We start from the raw sequence: 11,262 nt of genomic DNA on the forward strand, positions 1-11,262 counted from the left end.
ACACACTTTTTTGTAGGATACTTTTTGTGAGATATAATACACACTTTTTTGTAGGATATTTTTTTGTGAGAAAGGAGTGAGAATGGTACACCACAATAGGATTTTACCCATTTTTCTTTCAAGTGAAAAGAACAAGATTCACTTAGGCCTTTTTTTTTTTTGAAAAATCAAAAATACACAGTTTTGATTGAAAATACATTAAAGAACAAGGTTCACTTAGGGTCTTTTTCAGCCCTTTGAATTTCTGAAAAAAAGAACTGCTCAGTTTTAGTTGAAAATACATTAAATTTCACTTGGACCCGTGGTGACTGCATATCTATTAAAAGTGACAATTTTCTCACTAGTCCTTGTTTTATAATGTCATGAATTGCATCATTATCCTAAAATCCTGAAAAATTCTTCAAATATGGCCAAAAATTTGAGCTGTTTTTCAATATTTTGCATAGATTTAAACCTCTAATCCAAAATATTCAATTATATAATGGAAGAACTATTTCAGAAAATTAAAATACGTTTTATTTATTTATTTTTTTTTTTTTTGGATTGAGGGGTGGGCTCATATTTTAATTCCCGTAGAAGTTAAAAATAATGAAATTTACGTCTTTCATAATGAATTTTCAAAGATCTTAATTTTCAAAATATTGAAATGACATCAATTTTGTAAGTACATGTATGTATATTTGAAACTATATTCATCCAAAAACTTTTGAACTCTGAGGTAAATTTTGTATTTTATACTTCCCTAAATATATTTTGTAGTCATACTTGAAGGAAGAAATCTTTATTGCGAATTCGCTATGCATACTTTAAACGAATTCATTATACGGATATGACGAATTACGGATATAGCAAAGTAAATTCGCAAGTCCCTTGAACCTCGCTTTAACCGAGTTTTACTGTACTGATGTCTGAAATGGGACATTGGGACTTGGTCAGTTAATTAGTATATGGGCAAGATCATTTGACGGACAAAGAGAACCTAGCTCTTTCCGTGATATAAAAAGTCAAGATTATACTGCTTCATCATTTTACAACCGAACTTCAGGACCAAAAGGGGGGTCATATTTTCACAAATGCATAAAATATTCAGCAAAATACAAGTCATTTGAATTTTCATCATTGGCAAAATGCAAATCAACTCTCAATCAATTACAGTATTTAATGTTCTACCCTTTTTGAAAATACATTGATATCAGAGAACAAGCGAGCTTTTTTCTTATATGAAAAGGGAGGCAAATTCTTTTCCACTTTTCAGCTCCAAAGTTTATCTTTCTTGACAGATTTGTTTTCCTAAGGCCAAACAAAAAAATATGTGTGGTTCCAGTTACACCTCCAAAAAAATTAGGGTAGGTAGGTAGGGTCTTTTTTTTTTTTTAAACAAAATGATTTTCTTAATTTTTCTAAATAATACCTATCCTTCCTTTGCAAGTGGCATTTAGATGTGGTGTGATAATATACTAGTCAATACTGGTAGGGGACACCTACATGTTAGCTTGCTTTGGATTTAATACTATTAAACACTTACACTATGTTTTGCAAGGAGGCCGTCATTGCTGAAACTAAAACTTAAACCGGAGCCATTGATAGAAATCTGGGAAAATTCCGGAAAAAATATGAAAATTGCCAAAAAAAAAGTTTAGGGTCGGGGGTATAAAATAGGGACGGTCGGGTAACCGGAACCACACATATTTTTTTATTTGGCCTAAGCAACAATCAGATTTAAAAAACATAGGTAATCAGAGATTACAGAGCTCACCTCAACGAATGTTGTCTTTAAGAAAGGCAAAGTCCCACACTAAACTAATAATCTAGTAGTGTGCATCCCTAGATGCAACATTCATGCAATTTTGGTTTGATATGGCTTGCTGCTTGGGAATGGACTTATCTAAAAACTTAAAACTAGTCACTCATCCAGAAAATGCAAGTCAAATCCAGCATCTGAAGCAAGTTTAAGAGTGTTCGTCCCTTGATGCATCATCCATGCAAGTTTGGTTCAGATAGACCTTTGTTAAGTTAGTTGATTGGAAATGAGATCTGCTCCAAAAACTTTAACCTGGTCACTCATCCGAAAAATATAGGTCAGGCCCAGCATCCGTAGCAAGTCCAGTAGTGTGCATCTTTAGATGTATCATCCATATAAGTTTGGTCAATATAGGGCTCATAGTTACTTGGAAATGAGACCTGCTCCAAAAACTTTAACCTGGTCACTCATCCGGAAAATATAGGTCAGATCCAGCATCTGAAGCAAGTTCAGTAGTGTGCATCCTTAGATGTATCATCCATGCAAGTTTGGTCAATATTGGGCCTATAGTTACTTGGAAATGAGACCTGCTCCAAAAACTTTAACCTGCACCAAAAACCTTAACCTGCTCCAAAAACATTAACCTGGTCATTCTTTAGCTGAAATATGTGGAGATAACGAACAGTATTCAAACTCAAAAGTCCATTAATCATTACAAAATAGGTGCAGAGCAAACACGGACCTCCAAAGCATCAGAGGTGGGATCAGGTGCCATGAAGGAGTGAGCATCCCCTGCCGACCGGTCATACCCGCCGTGTGCTCCTTGTCATGATCGGGAAATAACGGAAAAATCCGTCGGCAATTCAATGTGTAAATAATGGTCTAACAATTAGTATGAAAAACGTCAGTCAGCATTTGACTCAATGATAAATTGTAGCATCTGAAACCTTGACTGGTAAAATGAAACACACTAGAAGCATCCTCCATGCATCTCTGATTGATATAGGGCATAGAAGTATTTGAAAAGAAAACTGCTCCAAAAACTTTAACCTGGGACGCCGACGGTATTACATAAGCCCCCCCCCCCCCCCCCCAACTTCGTTGAGGTGAGCTAAAAAATGATTTTATTTATTATAGATATTGATGATATTATGTTTGTAATCAAATCATCTTAAATGATTATGTGTTCCAAGGCCTTTATTTTGGGTGATTCAATTTACAAGCACTTAAGGGAATCAAAATTGTTCATATTTGATCACTCTTTGAGTATCTAGTAACAGAAATTTTTTAACTCATAAAATATCATAGAAAACTTCAAAGAGATTGTGCAATCTTAATTACAACAGGATGAAATGGGGCATATACATTTTATATTAACAAGCTCCCTATAAATAAAACTTTGTTTACAATTTGCATATTTATTGTCTACATTTTCAGTTTGGGTGTTACCTATACATTAACACATGGAGCCTGGTGGAAGTCAATAATCATATAACTTAAATTTTTTGAAATATATTTACACTGCCATGTACAGTACTGTCTGCTAATGACAAAATCCCTCAATGACTTAAATTTGCTAGAAGCAAAATACTTACTCTATGAATTTTAATAAGTGCTTTACTATATCAAATTCATTGATGAAATATGACAAATGAAGTCGTTCTCATTTGAAAAATCAATCAATTTATAGCATCCTTTCAATAGTGAATACAACAAAGTTCCTCATATGCCAATGAATAAATAAGTTCAGATAATAACAAATTTTAGCACTTTCAAAAGTAGCGAAGGTTGTTAAGGAATTATAATGTAAGTAATGAGTATCTAGTGACAGACAAACAATAACCGATTATATATAAAAGACTTTGTCTAATGAATACAGTATACAAATTAATTAACACTTGTTTCAAAAACTATCAAAAAAGTTGAGATGCAGATAAGAAATGGAGAAGTTATGATATCCCATTCCAATTAAGTATTGCCTAAACTGCACATAAATTTAAGATTTTGTAGAATTCATAAACAATATTAATGGGACTTGGTTTCCTTACGAGGAAAAAATGTTCTTTTTCAAAATATTCAACAACTTTATATTCAACTCAAGAAAAACGCACCTATAGTAAAATAAGAATCAATATCTAAATACTGAATTGCACAACACTCAATGATATTGATGTTGTATTAACTATCATCAATACAATAGAACTATTTTAAGATCATCAAAGTACTTCAATCAAATTCAAACCACATGAGGGAGTTCTAAAATCCTGAACTTTACAGGTGCTACATTTCAAAAACATATATAACAGTGTGAAAATTGATTGTTTTTTCCTACAAAAGACAGGGTTCTTCTTTAAACATTTCAACCCAGTGATTTTTAAGCCCTGAGGATTAAGATTCCCTGCCCCACATTTCATATCTTCCAGATCTCCTATATTGACATTTTTCTGTGTGCATAATAATAAAATTGAAGGTAGCTATCTTTTTAACTTGTCAATAGAAAGCCATAGAGAAAGGATATTATTTGCATTGTCAATTCTGAAGACAGTGTGACAGGTCTGTCAGCATTGATCCATGGACAGCCAGGGCCTTGTAATTACAAGGTTCCACAGCACTACATCAAAATTTTACCTGTTTTCAAAACCAAAATTTAGCATGATTATCATTCCTTTTAGTAACCATTTATTTTAACACTCCAACTTTCTCAACTTTTTGAATACTGACACTAGAGCTTATAAAGTCCTTTGAACTGTAATAAAAATTGAGAGCAATTCCAAGCATAAACCTGACTTTTCTGACCACATCCCCTCTAGTCAATATTAATCTTTCTCAACTAATTTACTTACATACAATTTATCATTGGTCATCCCTACAAGACTCCTGCATCAAATCACAGTTCTTCTTATCCCTAGTGAAGATGTTTGTGGGGAGCAGTGAAGATAATTATACACAGTCTCTATCAAGTAATCTCCTATCAAGTACTTTCCACAATGAAATTAAATGAATGACAAAAAGAATTTACCGACATACAAATAAATACAAGATTGGCCTGATATAGCATGTTACTTATAATACACTTATAATATACTTATTATATGTAATGTAACACTATACATGTAATGACAATATGTCAGCAATGTTAATTATCAGCAGGTTTTGCTGAATCATTCAGAAAATTTGTAGTTAATAACTGATAATGAATTACATTACACATTTTATAAGAGAAAAATACAAATTTTATGACCAAACAATGTATATCTATAAATCTTTCTCATACTTTGTTCTCGGTCAATACGCTTTCCCTCAGGTCTATAGATCAGATTTTTGCCCTGTCCGTCCGTCCGTCTGTCTGTCACATGTTAATTTTTTGCCAAAGTTTCTCCAAATATGTTTTGAAATCCGATGTTTTCACTCTCACAATTGCAAAGCTATGATGTCCAACCGCTCAACAATTTCTCCACAGCTTATGACACTGTTACGAAAAGACAGAGGCAAAAGGAAAGTAAAAAAATGTAATAAACAGAAAATTCAATGTTTTGTACACAGCAAAATGTGCCACGTACGTTAAACGTACGTTAAACGTATGTGATACGTACGTGACTTCACGTACGTATCACATGAAAAAAGCACCACGTATGTTAAACGTACGTTTTCACACGTATGAATATCATGCGTGACACGTACGTTAAACATACGTATTGACTACCATACGTTACACACATGTTGCACAGGTACGTTATTCATATGGTTCACGTATGAATAACGTACGTTCAACATGTGTGTAACGTATGTTTTTAGAAACATGCGTTTAACATGTTTGTTAAATGCACTGCTCATATGATAAATGTATAAGTACCATACATGTGCCAAACCATGGTTAAACATGTTTTGACCACCGAACATTCTTTTTCACATATATATTGTAAACATGCGTGAAACAAAAATGATGTGCAATTAAAATATTCATTTCATGCATTTGACATAATTTTCTTCAGGGGCTTATTTTCTTTTCATCTGTTGAATGATCCACATTTTGAAGGTACATATCTGGATATCCTTCACCTCAAATTTCCTGATCCTAATTGCTCTTTAGGCAATCACAACAAAAGACATATTCAAATTTAAGCCAATTTTAATGTTGAGATGTTAACATCAATTCATTCTTCTGCAATTCCCTTTCATCTGTAAAGAAAAAGAAAATATTAAATGAATTTGCATATGGAAAAACACATAGTTTTTTTTTCAGAACATTATTATTTTCTTCATTTAACTCCTGGTTGACTTCCTTTAGAACTAAACTAGAACTGTCCAATATGGACAAATAACCCCCACTGGGTTTTTCAGAGAAGATGCCAAGTCACTAATACTAGTATTTTAGGATCTAAAAGGTGTTCAAAAATTGTTTATACATTTAGAGAGAAAATTTACCAGTAATTGCTCATTATATTTTTTTAATGAATGAAACTTTGGCATAGCCTAGTAAAACAGCAATACTAATAATAATATTGTTTTTTATTACATTGAAAAATTAATAACAATTTTTGAAGTATTTCTCTGTTGGAAAGTATGGATGCATTATTTATCCATTTTTTCTACAGTATGTGACTATAGGTCAGGATCATGACACACCCTCAGGTCATAAACAATCTTTGTGTGAAGTGGATACTCCGAACATCCAAAATTATCCTCCATAGGAAAGATACAGACCGAACACGAATTATGAACTTCTTCTGTCAGTGACCTTGAACTTGTCCAAATGACCTTGGGTCAGGTCATGACACACCTTCAGGTCATAAGCAATCTTTGTGTAAACACGAATTATGATTTTTTTTCTGTCAGTGACTTTGAACTTGCCCAAATGACCTTGGGTCAAGGTGATGACACACCCGCAGGCCATAAGAAATATTAATGTAACATATGGTTTTGTTGTTCTTGAGCAGAAATTTTTTAAAGATTTTTCCCTACATATGCCTTTGTAAAAACTTGATCCCCAATTGTGGCCTCTCCCTACCCCAGAGTTCATGATTTGAACAAAATTGAATCTACACTACCTGATGATGCTTTCATATAAACATGATTAATCATGGCTTTTCTGTTCTTTAGAAGAAGATTTTTTCCTATATATTCTATGTAAAACTTTGATCTCCCATTATGGTCCAATCCTATCCCCAGAGGATCATGATTCAAACAAACTTGAATCTACACAGCCTGAGGATGCTTCCATTTCAAAATGACTATTCATGGCTTTGCTATTCTTGAGAAGAAGAATTTTAAAGTTTTTTTCCTATGTATTCCTATGTAAAATATTGATCCCCCATTGTGGCCCCTCCCTACCCCTGGGGGGTCATGATTTGAACAAACTTGAATCTACACTACTTGATGATGCTTCCTTATCAATATGACTAAGCAAGGCTTTGCTGTTCTTGAGAAGAAAATTTTTTAAAGATTTTTTCTTATATATTAATATGTAAAACTTTGATCCCCCATTGTGGCCCCAACCAAACCCAGGGCTCATGATTTAAACAAATTTGAATTTACACTTTGACATACAAGGTTTCCTATAAGTTTCAACTTTTTTGGCCCAGTGGTTCTTGAGAAGAAAATTTTTAAAAATCCCACTAAATTTTCACTATTTCTTAATTATCTCCCTTTTATTGAGGGTGTGGCCCTTTATCTGAACAAACTTGAATCCTCTTTACCCAAGGATGGTTTGTGGCAAGTTTGGTTGAAATAGGCCAGTGGTTCTGGAGAAGAAGTCGAAAATGTGAAAGTTTACAGACAGACGGACAGCTAGACAGACAGACAGACTACAGATAAAATGTGATCAGCAAAAGCTCACTTGAGCTTTCAGCTCAGGTGAGCTAAAAACAGATAGCAATAGGTCATGACTGACTCAGGTTATCTAATTAGTTATAACATTTTTTTGTGATTACATGTAAGTGCTCAGGTGCAAAATATTGCTTATCACTGATATAAATACAACAGTAAAATTTTAGACATAACCATATGTCTGACAATTAAATTCTATATAATAATAGAACTTACCCTCAGCATAAATCTTTCATAGCTTGGCATGGACCTATATGTTTTTGTGTCTGTTCGAAGTGTATACTTTTTGTCCTTGGGGTAAAAAAGAAAATATATGTTAAAAAAAATTGCATTTCAGACTTGTAAAGCAAAACAAACAATATGAAAAATTACTTATTTTACTGATAACATTTAACATTTTCTCCTCTTGTGATTGAAATGTAATGCACATCATTACATGATATTATATGTATTAAATTGCAAGTCTAAAAGCAATGGGATCAGAAAATTTGATTTCTTTTTTAAGAGTTTTACCATAATGCTGGTTAAACTTTCAGAATCTGTTTTTGAAGTCCAGACTTGGCATTTAGGTGTTTACATAGGAGATGAGCTTCAGCCACCATCCTGGAGTGTACATTTAAAATCACATAAAAAAATCACAATCTCAAAATACATTATTTATATTCATAAGGACTGTATGAAAAAGACATCTGAAAAATAAGTGTTACACCCTTATTGCCCTAAAAGATAATTTATATTTCCTCTACATGTTTTGTAAAGAAATATACATTGGGTGGGTGGAACTTTTTCCATCAAGGGTTTTATTGCATCTTATTGGTAGGCTAAAAAAAATCTTACAATAAATGTTTTTTATAACAGTATGTTTTATACCTCACCTTAATTTTGATATAATGTGCCAGTGTTGATTCACGCCTGGGCTGGGGTGCTGACCAAGACAGTTGACTGCGTCAATAATTTCGTACTTATTTGGTATACTAAGTTTACATTATGTTATACACTAAAATAAAAGTGTAACCGGAAGTAGAACTCTTTAATGGATAACTTAACAAAGTTAATAGCCAACTTGGCTTAAAGCAGTAAACTGCCTCCAGTTATGATTGTCAACCCAGGTAAGGGGATATCTGAACTATGATCAACGCTAAATGAAAACACAGTTGTAAGTTTTATAAATTTAATAAAGTGAGAATTAACCTTTGTAAATGATAACAAATAATAAATAATGATCAAAATTTAACAAACAGAAAAGTCTTTGAAAATTGCACAGGATTAATAGGGTTTTATCAAAAATGTAATTTAATCTGGCAAGTGAATAACAATAATCTCAATTAATAAATAAGAAGTTTGTGAAAAATTTAATAGGAAAAATGGGAGGAATGTGAAAAAACTAAGAAAAAAAATAATTTATGTCCCTACTGGGCTTCCATACTTATGAAAGTTGTCAAAAATCCTATAAAATGAATGAATTAGAAAAGTATAAAAGGAATGAGCTACATCACCCAATATGACTACTATCAACACTCTAGAGTTGAACTGAAAATATCAATGCTAATTCTAGGTTCTAAAAATAACTGACCCAGAAAATAAACAACACCCAAAATAAATAATAAATAGTGGTTCTAGAAAATAAACCTGTTATCTACATATCCCTAGACCAGGCAGGACTTGGAAAGGGAAACTTAATTTACTTTAAATAACCTACATCCTAACCTATCATATAACTTTATTCTATAAAACCTACATCTAACCTATCATAAAGTGCTCGCTCAGCACGTGCTAAATGAAACCTATAATGCCGTGTACCTTGAGGTTGGCATAAAATCAGAGATAATGAGCCATGAGGCTTATCCCTAACCAAGTGAAGTAAACTGCTCGAACACGGGTTTAAATACCCTAGCAAGGTCCAAAATAAAAACCAATGACTATCAAAGATCCTAAAGCTAAGTTAACCAATCAGAACACAGCTACCAAAAGTACTATGGAAAGACTCCTAACATGGATGACACTTCCTGTTTAAAAAGTAAAACATGTGGAATGTCAACACATGTCCTAACTTATAAAAGACAAATAATAAAGGGGTTTTACGTAAGTAACAACTGAAAACAAATGATAAATAGAATAATCTGACTGAAATATCAGCAAATACTTGCAAAATATAATTTACGAAACGAGGGCTATGAAATAGAAATCTAAACCACTACATTCCTCCCCCCTTAAAAAAAAATTTACAATAAATTTTTGTTTTCAAAACAATAGACAAATGTTAATGTCATTGTCGCTATTCAGAGTCTTCTGGAGGTTCCAGGAATGGTTTCACAGTGAGAAATCTAACGATCACACAACTGCTGCGGTCTAGTCCCTGTCTCGTAATATATGGATGGCTCAAGCATAACACATGGTCCTGGCGTGTAAATAGTACTGAAGCTCATCTGCAGAGTCTCTTCTGGATCGTCTACTCCTCAAGAACATTAGCTTTCAACTTGTGCGAGAAATTGTATAACAAGGATTAGAAATGAATCAAATCAAATAAATATTTACCATCAATGCAAGTTCTGGAGTCATATCTCTAAGAAAATAACTTATAAAAATTAAAATCTTAAATTCTTAGACTTTAAATAATATCTGAATAAATGGAAAGTTAATCAATATAGTTATCTATCAAATTCAGAATCCACTGAATTAAAACTAATATGCTATCAAGTAGTGCACATACTTATAACATAAGCTAAACAAGGGATGACCTATGCATCACCTTCCATAGATTAACCATATGAAAAACTTAAGTGTTGATTTCAGCACAGTACAAGGGAGATAATTTAAAGATCATCTACGGTCAGTATTAAACTAAGAATACCAAGCTCTCAATGATTCATATCTATTATTACTGTTGCTGAATAAGCCGAAAGAACTGAAATATACTGTTTTGACTTCTAGATAACTATAAATCATTGCCAACTACTGTGTCTTATTAAATAAATAAAACATCTATCATTGACCTTGTATCCACTAAAGTCAAAATCAGTGCTAACTTGAATGTTATTCTCAAAAGAAAACAAATGACTACCAAAAACTAACTCATTAATAAGTAATAAAGATCTACTTCTTAAAACTAGAGTGAGATATTTCAAAAATTAAATATCACTTGTCATCACTACAAAAGGTCAACTCAAACCTTTTATATATTATATTCATATTATATATGGAATTCAAAAATAAAAATAACTATTTACATAGGCATTTAAAAAAAAATAAAATGCCTAGATGCCTGGTCTCAAGGAGAGTAGATAACAGGGGGTTTGATTGTTCTACCCCACCTTGACTGTCTAAGGGGTTCAGGACTAGGTAAATTAAAAACAGGAGGAACAGTCTCCTCAACTTCCTCTTGATCATTAAAATCTACAGGAGTATGATCTACAGGGGGTTCAAATGACTCGTCAAGGGAAGTAACTACTGGTGTCCAGTTTCTAGGAGGTAAAATGCCTTCATAGGGTTTTAACTGATCTACATGTACCACAATGAGAGAGCTCTTAGGGTCTTTTTGAACTTGGTAAGTCACATCTGTGATCTTTTTAATAACTTTATATGGCCCTACCCATCCTAATCCTAACTTAACACCAGCTGAGGGTGGATACCACCTCCAGACAAAGTCATTTTCTGAAAACTCTCTAGGTTTTAATCCCCTATCATAGTATTTCTTC

General features: G+C 32.8%; 1 protein-coding gene and 1 long non-coding RNA gene across 2 annotated transcripts in view; both read right to left on the minus strand.

Annotated features, from left to right (window-relative positions):
* Window positions 1–11,262, minus strand: part of LOC133181484 (uncharacterized) — a 129,950-nt gene that overhangs the window by 85,108 nt on the left and 33,580 nt on the right. The gene's annotated exons all lie outside the window — the stretch shown is intronic.
* LOC133181625 (uncharacterized) lies at window positions 5,853–8,583 on the minus strand. The gene is made up of 4 exons (XR_009720486.1): window positions 8,443–8,583; window positions 8,081–8,170; window positions 7,784–7,858; window positions 5,853–5,920 (listed from the first exon to the last, which is right to left on the minus strand). It is a non-coding gene; the product is annotated as an uncharacterized LOC133181625 (long non-coding RNA).

The sequence above is a fragment of the Saccostrea echinata genome, unplaced genomic scaffold, assembly GCF_033153115.1.
Source record: "Saccostrea echinata isolate AGI-Se365-2 ecotype Australia unplaced genomic scaffold, CSIRO_AGI_Sech_v1 ptg000009l, whole genome shotgun sequence".
In the NCBI taxonomy this organism is placed as follows: Eukaryota; Metazoa; Mollusca; class Bivalvia; order Ostreida; family Ostreidae; genus Saccostrea; species Saccostrea echinata.